Raw genomic sequence first — 12,555 nt, forward strand, 5'->3', positions numbered from 1 at the left:
AAAATAAATATTGCTTTTTCTCTCTGAATTTTGTGCGCTGTAATGGATTACTGTTGCTTGTGACAACACGCGTGTGCGAAAATCCGGGAAAGCTGCCGGAATGGTTGCGACTGGCTAAGCGGTGCTCTCAGAGGTCGACTATACCATTTTAACCTCATCACATGCAACGACCGAGCTGTATTGTGTGGATAAAACGTTCATTTTCAAGAATTCAGGTGCCGCAGTTGGTTCTGCTCCTCGCACTCAGCGCTGTTATGATGGCCATAGCGCTGTGGCGCGCACACTGCGCCCATGAACGCGCTTGGAGGCGGCGGAGCAACAGTGGTCTAGCAGCGCCACCCCGAACTTGCGGCGGCAGGCAGCAAAACGCCCCAATGCGAAGGCCGTAAGGGGAGCGCCGGAGAAGGAGTCGAGTCCGGCCGTGATCTGAGGTACCGACACCACAGAACACCCACCAGCCGACACTTCCAACCACTCGAGCAATGCGACGCCAGGCTAAGGTGGCTAGATTGGGGAGGTGTGATGACCGGCCTCCGAAAGTTGGCCCAAAAGCGCGTTCCTGCCGCGCGATGGCGTTTTCAGCGGAGGCACCGTTTTCTTCTTTTTTTTTACAATATGGCTAGGACACTTCATTGAATCCGCCCGTTCCTAGCAAAAATTCTGATAGAAAAACTGATAAGCTATCATGTTATTGACAGTTGTATCAGTCTATGAGTGTATCAGTCTATAGGTGTATCAGTCTATGAGTGTATCAGTCTATCAGTGTACCAGTCTATCAGTGTACCAGTACTCGTGTGCCAGCCTATAAGTGTAGCATTGTACTCTGATAGGCCTACAAGCGAATCGGTGCTTAGCCAACTGGCAGGTGCACCGCTACATCAGAGCAAGCAGGACACAAATATGAACACAGAAATCAAACAAAACATTTTATTTGATGTGCCATTCCTTGGTTAATCTTTTGATTTCATAAAGTGATTAATTTTGTTTGCCAAAGCTTTATTGAGGAGCTTCTTCATTTGCTCAACCTCTCCAATCAGAACGGTGTGCTTCAAAAAAATGGTTGAAGAAATCTGCATGATCAAAAACAAAGCAAGTTACAGGCACTTATTAAGCGACAATTATGTGCACTCTAAATAGAGGAGTCAATATGACAAGGAAATAAGTAGGAGTGCTACCAGTCTGCCGCTCTAATATTGTTTAAAATTGGTTTGTGGATTCTTGCATAAAAGTACCCAGCTCCAGTAGGCAAAAGCTACACTTGAAGCTTTAGTAAGTAATTATAACACAAGTTGGCAGTGAAACCTCGGCTGATTACGTGCAAAAATGGAGCCACCAACTTCCATGAATTTTAGTCAGACTGCAAAATTTCAACTACCTGAAAACACAGCATATGTTTCTTTCTCCTAAGGAGATTTCGCCTCCCCTTTAGACCGATTGGAGGCTGCGCCAGTAACACTTCTACCGACTTGGCCTGCTGTATAAAAAATGGTAACGGCCGCCTCACGAACAAAACGGGTCTGTCTTTTCAAGCCCATGGGGTGATTGTACAACCTCTTGGGAACGGCAACTCCTTTGCTCCGATGCACCTATAAAACAAGTCAAAGATGATGTGCACACATTATTTTGTCAATGCACATTTTCTCATTAAAGCAAAGCAATATATTTTCAAGACAAAACATACTAGAGTTTTATGATACCTCTGTCAGTGGGCACATACTTGATAAGCGGTGCAGCCTCCCTCACACTTGAGTGGGCTACTTCAGGGCTGTCCGTGGTCGCTGTGGTGGTTCCAGCGTGGCAGCACATAGTGGTGGCAAAGGTGCAAGTCGTTTCTGTTTTTGAGGCTTGCGGCTGCAACACCCGCAAAGGACTAGGTTCTTTGCTGCAATGAAAAAGTAGAGTGTGCAGAAATAAAGTATATTGCACCCTTAATTGTCACGGTATCTTTCTAGGTGTGCATGGTCAAATAATATATATGATAAACAAAGCATGCAGTTGAGATATGCAATTAAAGTGTAATGATACGTTGCATGTCACGTCTCAAAACCATGGTGTGATTATAGGGGATGCCGTAGTGGAGGGCTCAAGAAATTTTGACCAAGTGATGTTCTTTTTAATATCCACCACAGTGTGAAAGTTGTAAAAGCACATTTTCAAGTGATTAGAAAAACATGCATGCATCCATGCCACCCATGAGCTTACATTGCATTCTGCTTTTCAGCAAAATTGCACGCTATAAGAATAGGGCAACTTGCTGCTGCATACAACCCTAGCAGCAGTGTGTTACAACAGCTTATGAAGAAATGATAAACCTCTTTGGAAATTTTTGCTACGAAGGGCATTTTCCAGTAGGCTTATTCTTTCTAATGCTTTTTGTATTTTGAGCCCTGAGCATATATATTCACTTCTTTCAGAAGCTCTTTCTCTGTCTTTTTTTCAGCATTAGCAAACAGCAGGCCTGCCTGCTGCTTCTTAAAACGGTTGCTGACGTGCTTTGTCTTCTGCTTAACAGCAGCTTGACGTCGTGTTTCTTACAACTGCAGACAACCCAACACACAAATTTCACTGCTAGTTCGCAAGCACAAACAGGGCGTATATCCGCACAAGCAAAAATAATTTTAAACCAGTCAATTGTACAAAAAAAATGTGACTAAGCTGCGCTCATACCACGATAGAATAAAATAGCTCTTCAGCATACTGCAACTTTACTAACACCTTCAATACGACGTTCCGGCGCCCGCGCAGTAGTGGAGCAGCGATGCTCTGATATATTCGCTAAGGGGGCGGGGAGTATATTAGAGCATTGGTGCTTCATGTGTGACACGGTACCACGTGCAGAGCAAAATTGGCTGCCGATTGTGATTGCGCCGCAGTAGCGCATCAGCCGCAATGTCAAGGACAGCCAAACTTGGCTGTCGGTAATAATTACGCTGCAAGTAGCATATCAGCGGCAGTGTGACCAATTGCAACTTACTTTTTTAAACGACTCATTGTCCACTTCATTTGAACTGCAGCTAACGGAGGAGTCGCAATCGGGTCTGCGGAATGGACGGTCGTTTTTCTGTTGCATTCCTTGCAGCATCCTTGGTTCCTAAGAAAATGTGACCAGTAAATAACTTCAGAACGACTGCTTTTTCCTCTTTGTTTTCGTATTGGGAATACAAGAGGCGCGGCTTACCGTAAAGCTTAATCACTTGAGCGTGATAGTGGCCGCAGTGTGTGTTATCCTTCCAGAACACCTGGTACCACTTGTGAAGATCAAAATTGCCTATATCCTTCAGATTGATGTACTTACATGCACTTACCGGAATATTGATTTTTAATTATCATCGCGAAACCAAACATCTTGGAGAATTGCGAGTGTACTGGCGTGATACTGAGCAATTAAGAGACGGAACAATGTTCACATACACTACACACGCACCAAAGCCGCCACGAACTTGCTATTGATGACGATGGCAGTGCCATTTGTGGATCTCCCAAGAATTTTATGCAACCACGAATCAACGACTTCTTCCTCAACACAACGCAATCTTGTTTTTGAAAACAAAAATATTCATTTGCAAAACATTTACTTCATGTTTTTACAACCTTAGAGGGTAGTTTTTTAGAGCTCACAGCAAATAAGATATAAACAATGAATGCAATTACTGTGAAATGGTGACGTTGTGCATAGCATCTGAGATGGCAAACGCGCAATGACGGGCGCGCAGCGGCTATTTCAGAGGTCATGTGCTGTGTCGCCATATTCGCGTTGGTTATGCTAGGTGGCGTTAGCCACCGTCCAATTTCAAGGGTACAGCCACATCAATCCATTTATCTATCACATTAATATGGCTACAATCATCTAGCCATAATGGCAGTCAGCGACCACCATGGCGACGACCACCTTCCTCCGTGGCGACCAAAGCACAGAACACCTACCAGGTGTATTGTACCACAGTACAATACACTTTCACCACGCGAGGGGCTCTGTAGAGTCACTACCTCGCACCGTGATCTCGCGGCACATGTTATAGTTTACGACAAAATCCGCGCCGTGTGCTTAACATTCAAGGCACAGCAAGCAGGTTGTGAATGTTATGGGGACCCCGCTACTAACTGCAGCGGACGGTCACCGCGGGTTCACGCTTAGCGAGCCACAGGACCACTACTCCGTTTTCTCGCGTGTAGCACACCGCTCCGCGCGCGCTCAACTAATAAGGCGTTAAGCGAGGCGCGGCAAATAGACAGTGTTCTAATGCACAATACTTTATTGCCTCTGGCGGCACCCCGCACAACAGTACAACGTCCGCTCCCGGGACGCGGGTAGCAAAGTCACCCGCACGCGGACGTTCACAATAAGGAGAAAACCGCGCGCACGTCGCAGCTGGCAATGGCGAGCTTTGACACGCCGGTCGGAAAAGGTCCCTCGCGGCTATGCTGCGCACTCTCACGAAGGCCAATGGGCCTGGTCGCGAGTGTTAAAGCAAACCTTGTACGCGTAGGCCTACGGCAAGTGCGGCTCGTTGTGGTACGACCACTTCAAGCACTAGGCACCGCTGTGGGCTTAGCGTACGCTACCGAAGCTAGCACTCAAGTAAACACGCCTGCCGAGGTGCCCAAGGCCACCCCAGGCAGGCTACAGTCCGGCGATTCCCAAAGGGGACGCGGACAAAGTTAAACACGTGCTTACCCGGCGCCGACCACGGAGAAGAGAGCGCTCCCTCGGCGCGCGCGTACCGCGTGCCGTGCCCGCACGTGGCGCCATCTATCGCCACGCGTCGTTATCAGAGCAGGAAAAGCAAAAGGGTGTGGCCGTGTGGCGGAATGCCCGCGAAATGGTCGCGGGCGCACCTCAGATCCCCACATCCTCCTCTCCTTAATTCACACTATATACCGGTCTGCAAAGGCAGCCGGTCGTCGCCCATACATACAAAGCCGTCATGCAATGGGCAACAGCTAGCCTCAGCCTCGCTCTGCAACTGCTGCTGAAGAAAAAAAAGATAAACCAACACAAGAATACACTTGAGGAATAGAATGGCTCCGCGGAAGAGGGGTAACGCGAGTTCATGAGGCTCACGCAAGAGCGCGTCCACGGCTCGAAGGGGCAGCGTCACGTAATGTTTGACTTGGGTGACTGCGTGAATGCGAGAGTTCAAGGGGAGGGTTCTGGTTGAGGCCCTCATGCGAGGAAAGGGCTCACCTTCATCTCGTCGATCTTGACGACAGGCCTGCGAGGCTGACGAACGCCGCCTCGGTGGAGGTTCGGATGGACCTCGCTGCGACAGCCGGCACTTCTGCTGGAATAATGGTCGCCAAATCCACTGGCTGCGAGGCGCCCTGCGGCGTTGGTCGAGTCGTGCACAGCGTCTGCGACAGCTGGTGTGACGTCCCCGCAAACACGGACTGAACCCAGCTCCTTTCGAGATGTGTGCGCTCGTTTCTCAAACCCACGCATAAAGGCCATTCCGGGGTGAAGTACCAGAAGGATTATTTCTACTATTCTCACGGGCTCCCCCACGCAAACACGAGGACCGGGCGGTGCCTTGTCGTCTACAGACCGTGTGACAGCGTACGGTGGAGATAATCGGCGCGCTCCCTTCAGATCTGTGGCATGGGGGAGCAGCAGAACACCTTTTGTTGGTTCGGGGAATGCGACCTTTGCGGCAAGCGCCTGTGCCGGGTCCAGTATGCCTTTCCGTCAACCTCCGTGGCTCCAGGGCTTATTACTGCGTTCTGCACGGATGGGCGCCCGCGGCGGTGAACGACGAAGAAGCGGCGGCTACGGAGAATTTGGCGGGAGACACCGAGCTGCATGAAAACGTTGAGACTTGGTCTAGACATCGGCTCGCCAAGGGCCGAAAGCATCGGGACCATTGTTCGCCCGTAATTAAAGTGTCTTCGGACGGCTCGCCCATCACTCTCCCTGAGGCTTGAGTTTGTACATCGTTACTTGCTCGGCTTTGTTTTGGGAGAGGGTTTTCTACTGGTGTAGGCCGCGGGGGCGGCCGCCGAAGAGGATACACTCGGACTGAGAAGAAAAGATATGCGGCGTGGAGTGGCGGACTGGTTTGGGGCCCCGGTAGGGCGGAGTCGGGTCCTACAAAAAGGGGACTACGAGACGAGCTTGGGGGTCCGAGATACAATGTGAAGAGTCGGAGAGAGACGGAGCGTTGAGATTGAGATGGTAGAAAGACGGAATGGAAAAGGAAGATAACGGTGCGATGAGATAGCAATGAGAATCGATGAGATTATGACTGAGGCAAAGACGGTAGGATGAGGAATGAAAGTTAGAGATGAGAAACGAGGAAGCGAGTGATTGCAGGGCGTTATGAAAGAAGATTAAGATGGAAATCGCCGAGAGAGACGACGAAGACGATGAAGACTGACAAGACGGACCATTCGTGAGACGAACTTTATGCACCCTATTTAGATTAGCTTTGCGGGAAGGGAGGTGGCCTGTTGAGACATTGCGTCGTTTTATTCATTGATAACTTTGTCATTTGTGTCGTCATGTGTTTATTCTGTATTATTCTGTATTCTGTCACCATTACTTAACTTATGTATCCTGTTTTGCGTGTCGCGAGTATTTGTTGATGTGTTACACTTTCGTGTACCAGAGATGTCGTTTACGGACAGTATGTGTGTACGTCATTTGCACTTGCTATTAAATTAAATGAATCAGCAAAGAGAAACATGTCGTAGCGATTCTTACTTCCCGGCCCCAGCACGAATCCCTGTATGTGGAAAGTGATTGAGACACGTAGCCAAGAGGGAACCGGATAGAAAGAGGGTTGAGTGTTCTTCCCTCTCTTTGGCGATCGGTGGCGTAGCGGGGGACGTCTCACTGGCCTCGAGCAGCAGCCGTGATAGAAAGGCCAGCAGAGCTTATCAGCGACGGTTGGGAGCAGGGCGCAACCGGGCTGCCCAACGACCGCAGGTCTCCGAACACCTCCAGAGTGCAAGGTGGTGTAGGGGTCGGTGACTTCTTAAGTGGTTGCCACACGCACGCACACACGCACACACACCTCCGATGGTCAGGTCTCTCCAAACGCACACCGCAAAGGAAGCGCAGAGTGTCATTTGTCCCTCTCCCCACGCTAAAGCACCAATTCACAATCCCCTCCTCCAGCGAGACGAAAAAAAAGAAAACACGAAAAAAAAACATCAAGTAAACAACAACACTCAAATGACAATCAGCAGCAGTAACTGGGCGGAACAGACTTCTTTGCAAGCACTGGCTGTAAAGAAGTTAGCTAACTGAGACTAGAAAGTATAAATGAGGGCCTTCGGTTGCGGAAATAAGCCCGCCGTCCGGCGCGAAATCACTAAGGTGACCGCTTCCTCAGATTATACCGGTGCGTGGTCCGAATGCGGTCCGCCGCGCCGGGTGTGCGCCGTTGCTTGCGCGAAGAGCCACTGAGCGCTGGCGCAGGCTCGTCAGACCTCGACGCAAAGGCTTTCAGGTCCGCGATGTGGGCACGGCTGAGTTTTCCCGAAAGCGGGTCTTTCAGCAAGTACGCGAGTGGAGTCTCAGCTTTCTCCACTCGGTACGGACCAAGCCACTTTAGAGCGAGCGAAGTTGAGAAACCCTTGCTCGCGTCGCTAAGAGCGTGGTTGCGCTTCAGGACGAGGTCACCGACCTTAAATGAAAGGTCGCGACGTTTTCGGTCGTACTGGGCCTTTTGTTCAGCCCTGGCCGATTCCAAGCTCTGCCTCGCTCTACTGAGAGCTCGACAAAGCCTGTCCTGAAGTGTGGAAGCATAAGCAGAACAGTCTGCCGGTTCTTCCTCGTCTCCGAGCTGGCATTGCATGACACCGGTCACCGGATTTGCCAACTCCCTTCCGAAATTAAGGAAGGCGGGAGAGAAACCAGTAGAGCGACTCTCGGAGGTTCGGATTGCAAACGCGAGTTAACTCAAATGGTCTGCCCAGTCCCTTTGACTTTCTGCAAAGGCCGCCAACATCGGTTCGAGCGTACGATTGGTTCGCTCCGTCAAATTGGACTGAGGATGGTAGGGCGAAGTGGTGCAGTGATCTATTCCTAGGGAACGGCACGTATAACCAAACACCCGAGCGGTGAAATACGACGCATTGTCCGTGATCAATCTTTTCGGAAAGCCGAACCGACAAAACACTTCCTGTAGCCTCTCTAGCACCGCTCGTGCTGTCACTTTCCGCAGCGGAAACAGCTCCACCCATTTGGAAAAATGATCAACAACTACCATCAGATGTATGAACCCCTGCTTACTCCTGGGGAACGGCCCCATTAGATCGCAGGTGGCTACTTGCCACGGACGCTCACTGACAATCGGTTTCATCAAGCTGGGTGGCTTGCCACCCCTTGATTTCACCGTTTGACAGACGTGGCAGGAACGGCAATAGCGAAAAATGTCACGCTTCATGCCAAGCCAAGTCACAACCTTGCTCAGTTTCGCAAAAACTTTAGAGCCACTCAGGTGACCGGCAATGGGCTCGTCGTGAGAGGCTCGCAACAGTGCGCCTCACAGACTTTTGGGCACAACCACCTTAAACGGGTCCACTGACTCCTCATCGGTGGCTATGTATTTCAGCAGGAGTCCATCATGGTCCAGCAAGTATGTATCCGTGGGGGACCCAGCGACACACGTCGGTTCCCGTCCCCCTGCGCCCGCCGCACTACCAGCAGCGTCTCGGTGCTCCGTCTCCCTGAGACCGTCGCTCAACTCGCGACAAAACGGATCATCTTGCTGGGCCTTCAGTAACTCTTGTCTGCTGAAAGCGATTCCCATTCTCCGAAAGGGTAGCTTGGTATCGTTCCCACTCAGGACTGCAGCCATCACCTCCGCTCGCATTGGCGTCACGGGTTCACTTCCCTTTCGCTCCCCCTCTCAGCCGCTTCGCGGCGTGCTGCCTTCCTGGCCCGTGGTAAGGGTTTGCTCGTCGGCGCACTCACCCTTTTCTCCACTCGGCGGCTCCGCCCAGTGGCGTAACTAGGGGGGGGCAAGGGGGTACAAGTGCCCCGGGCGCCACTAGGGAGGGGGCGCCAAGCCGAGTCCTCGGGTTGGCGCCCCCTGGAAAGGTTGTCAATGTTTTTTTCCGTAAAACCGCCTGGAAGGGGGGAGGGGCGAGGTTGTAATGTACGACTGGAAGTGGGGATGGTGGTGAAGGAAAGGGTTGCCGCAATGGCTTTTGCATCGGGAAAAGGATCCTCTATTTTCATTTTGCTGCGCTACCTCCGTGCCTTCCCATGACCCTCGGCTAAGCTTTGTTTTGTGCTCCGCAGCACTGGGTTAGATGAGTTTCAGCGAACCCCACCAGCCTCCCAAACCACTTACTGAAAGCTTCCCTGAAACCAACCACGTACGTAAACAAAATAAAATAAAAAAGTTCGAATGCACCTTTTTTGAGTAAGAACAGAAAACTCCAACGAAATAGCCGATCGTCCAACGACTAATCGTCCACGCAGCGGCGGAAGGAAGGGCGAATATAATCCGTGACCTCGGCACCAAAGGCTAAACAAAGGCGTTTATTCGCAGAGTTCTCTGGAGGAAAGACGGAGAAAGCGTGACACGACGGCGACGTTTGTTGATTCCCTGCATCGCGGGCGCCAGCAAAGCAATAGAAGGGCGGGGGTCAACGTTTCCCACATGCCATCCACCGCCATGGGCAGGTTCATCCTTTGGCCCAAAGAACACGCACCTGCGAAAAAAGCGCAGAGCGTAGTGTACCCGACAGCATGTGCCGACTGCCCCGCTTCGTACGTTGGAGAAACCAAGAACTTCCCTGAAAGAATGCGGCCGCACAAGGATGACCTCCATCAATGGAACAGCGAACAGAGCGAAACGGCAGAACACTCCGACCAGTTTAACCCCCATACCAGACCCGAGGGCGCGGTGTCTAGCTGGTTGCTTTGTTTTGTACTCACCCTGCATTCCTTGGGATGCACAAATAGCGCGAAAGCTTAGGTACGAGAAACTTGGGCCTGGGAAGCGCCCGTGCCGTCAAGATTTTTGCAGTGTGGACTGGAAGAGAACAATGACGGGTAAGGGACTTCCGGAAGTTTGAATAAAAAAAGAAAAATACTATACAAAAACGCGGGCGTAGCTCATCGAAATCAGAACTGGTGGCCCTTGGCCTCCGAAATGGCCCGCCGCGCGCCAGTAGGCAATCGCGGAAGCCTACATTAGCGCTTTTAATGGGGGGGGGGGGGGCTGTAGTAATAATTATTATTAATAATAATATTATTATTATTAATAATAATATTATTATTATTAATAGGAGCTGTAGTAATAATTATTATTAATAATAATATTATTATTATTAATAATAATAATAATAATATTATTATTATTATTAATAATAATAATAATAATAATAACAAACATTATCACGGGCATAATGAGGGGCGCGGAAATATATTTGCCCTGGGCGCCGTCCTATCTAGTTACGCCACTGGCTCCGCCGCCGTTTCGCCCGCACCGCTCGCTTGCGCAAAGGCACTGCTAGCGGTTGTCGCACCGGGATCCAGGCACCTGGTAGACACTGGGGCACGAGATAGCGCGTCAGCTACCACGTTAGTACTCCCCTTCCGATACTGCACTGAAAAGTCATAATGCTGTATTAGGAGAGCCCAGCGCGCTAGCCTGCCTGCAGGCTCACGGAGCCGCATCAGCCAGCTAAGCGCGCTGTGATCTGTTTGCACCACAAATTTCGTCCCATCAAGGTAGACATCAAACTTCCGCAGTGCAAACACGATGGCGAGACACTCCCTCTCGGTCACGGAATAATTTCTTTCCGCGGGTATCAACGAGCGGCTGGCAAAGGCCAGCGGCTGCAACACACCATCGTATTCCTGTAGGAGAACTGCTCCTAATCCCAGATTGCTTGCGTCAGTCTGGACAACAAACGGTTTGGTCAGGTCGGGGAGCTTGAGCTGCGTGTTCTCCGCAATGGCGCTAGACAGACGGCAAAACGCCTCTTGCTGCTCAGGTCCCCATCGCCACTCAGCTGACTTACCCAAGAGATTGGTCAAGGGCGCCTGCACTCGGGAACAGGACGGAATGAAAGACCGGTAAAAGTTGGCCATTCCGAGAAAGCGGCGCAGGCAGCGTACGTCCTTGGGCGCGGGGAAATCGAGGATTGCTCGAAGTTTCTCCCGATCTGGCTCAATGGAGCCTTCGCCCAGCGTGAAGTCAAGTAACTGAACTCGGGTTTGCGCTAGTTGGGCCTTTGCGGGATGTAACGTCCTCCCGGCGGCTCTCAACCTCTCGAGCACATCGGCAATGGGGGCCAAATGCTCTTCGAAGGTTCGTGAATAAATCACGATGTCGTCGAGGTAGCACATGCAGTAAGACCACTTTGCTTCCCCGAGGACGCGGTCCATGAGTCTCTGAAAAGTCGCAGGAGCATTGCAAAGACCAAAGGGCATACGAGTGAACTCAAATAACCCTCTGTGGGACGTGAACGTGGTCTTGCACCGGTCACGCTCATCCATCCGGACCTGTAGGTAGCCTTTGGAGGCATCTAATGTGGTAAAATACCACGCATTGCCGAGGTTTCCTACGATGGAGCTAATCGTGGGGAGCGGATAAGCATCCTTACGAGTCACTCCGTTGAGATGGCGATAGTCTACGCACAGGCGATGACTGCCATCTTTCTTAGGCACCAACACAATTGGAGACGCCCAGGCGCTGGACGAACGGTGAACAATGCCGGCTGAAAGCATCTCGTCCAGCAAGCCGTCAATTACCTGCCTTTTGGCCTGGCTGACGGGCCTGGGGTTGCACTTCAAAGGAAGCGCGTCGCCAGTTTCGATCGAATGGCTCACCGAATCGGTACAGCCGGGTTTATCGGTGAAGAGCTCATTGTATTCGCGTAACAATGGCGACAGACGAGCCTTCGGTGTATCATTCAATTGAGTCGCACAGGCGATCAAAGGCTGCGGAGCCTCTTCGTGTCGTGCCGCTTGATCCCGATGGGGATTTTGAGCCGACGAGTGCATAGCGCAGGGGCCTGCCCCCGAAGTTTGCACGTGACATGGTTTCGACGCTTCAACTGCACAGGCAACAGAAAGCGCCGGTGGGCTGATGAACGGCTTTAGCTCGGAAAAAGGTCCGCCGCGATAGACTCCATTCGCAATGTCCACTACGATACCGGTTTTTAGGAGAAAGTGCCGACCGAGAATCACAGGAACACTGAGCCCTGGAAGATGAACGAAACGTGCGCGTCTCATTCGGCCTCCCCATCTGACAGTCAACCTCGCGGCGCCCGCCGACTGGGCCACGCCTTTCGCGAGGGTGAATGTCGTTCTGCTGTCCCGCAAGCGCACCGAGCGCTTCTGCAAGTGGGACAACACCTGTTTGCCAAACAACGAAGCGCTTGCACCCGTGTCCAGCAACGCCGAGAATTTGCGACCGACAATGGTGACCGAAATAAACGGCGCGTGCGCACCAGAAAGACTGCTTGCCCGATACACAGAGGGGAGAAGCAAGGGTTCGGCCGCTCGTGCCTTCACGAACGGCCCGCGCTCCCGTTTCCTTGCCTCACAGGAGGCACAAACGCGGAGCACTCCCTCGCTATGTGCCCTCGTTG

At 51.4% G+C, this 12,555-nt stretch overlaps 1 long non-coding RNA gene across 1 annotated transcript; it reads right to left on the minus strand.

Moving 5' to 3' along the window:
* Positions 1–913: 913 nt before the first annotated feature.
* LOC119159837 (uncharacterized) lies at positions 914–1,597 on the minus strand. Its single transcript, XR_005108126.2, has 2 exons — positions 1,376–1,597; positions 914–1,070 (listed from the first exon to the last, which is right to left on the minus strand). It is a non-coding gene; the product is annotated as an uncharacterized LOC119159837 (long non-coding RNA).
* Between the last annotated feature and the right edge of the window lie 10,958 nt (positions 1,598–12,555).

The sequence above is a fragment of the Rhipicephalus microplus genome, chromosome 3, assembly GCF_043290135.1.
Source record: "Rhipicephalus microplus isolate Deutch F79 chromosome 3, USDA_Rmic, whole genome shotgun sequence".
NCBI classification, from domain to species: Eukaryota; Metazoa; Arthropoda; class Arachnida; order Ixodida; family Ixodidae; genus Rhipicephalus; species Rhipicephalus microplus.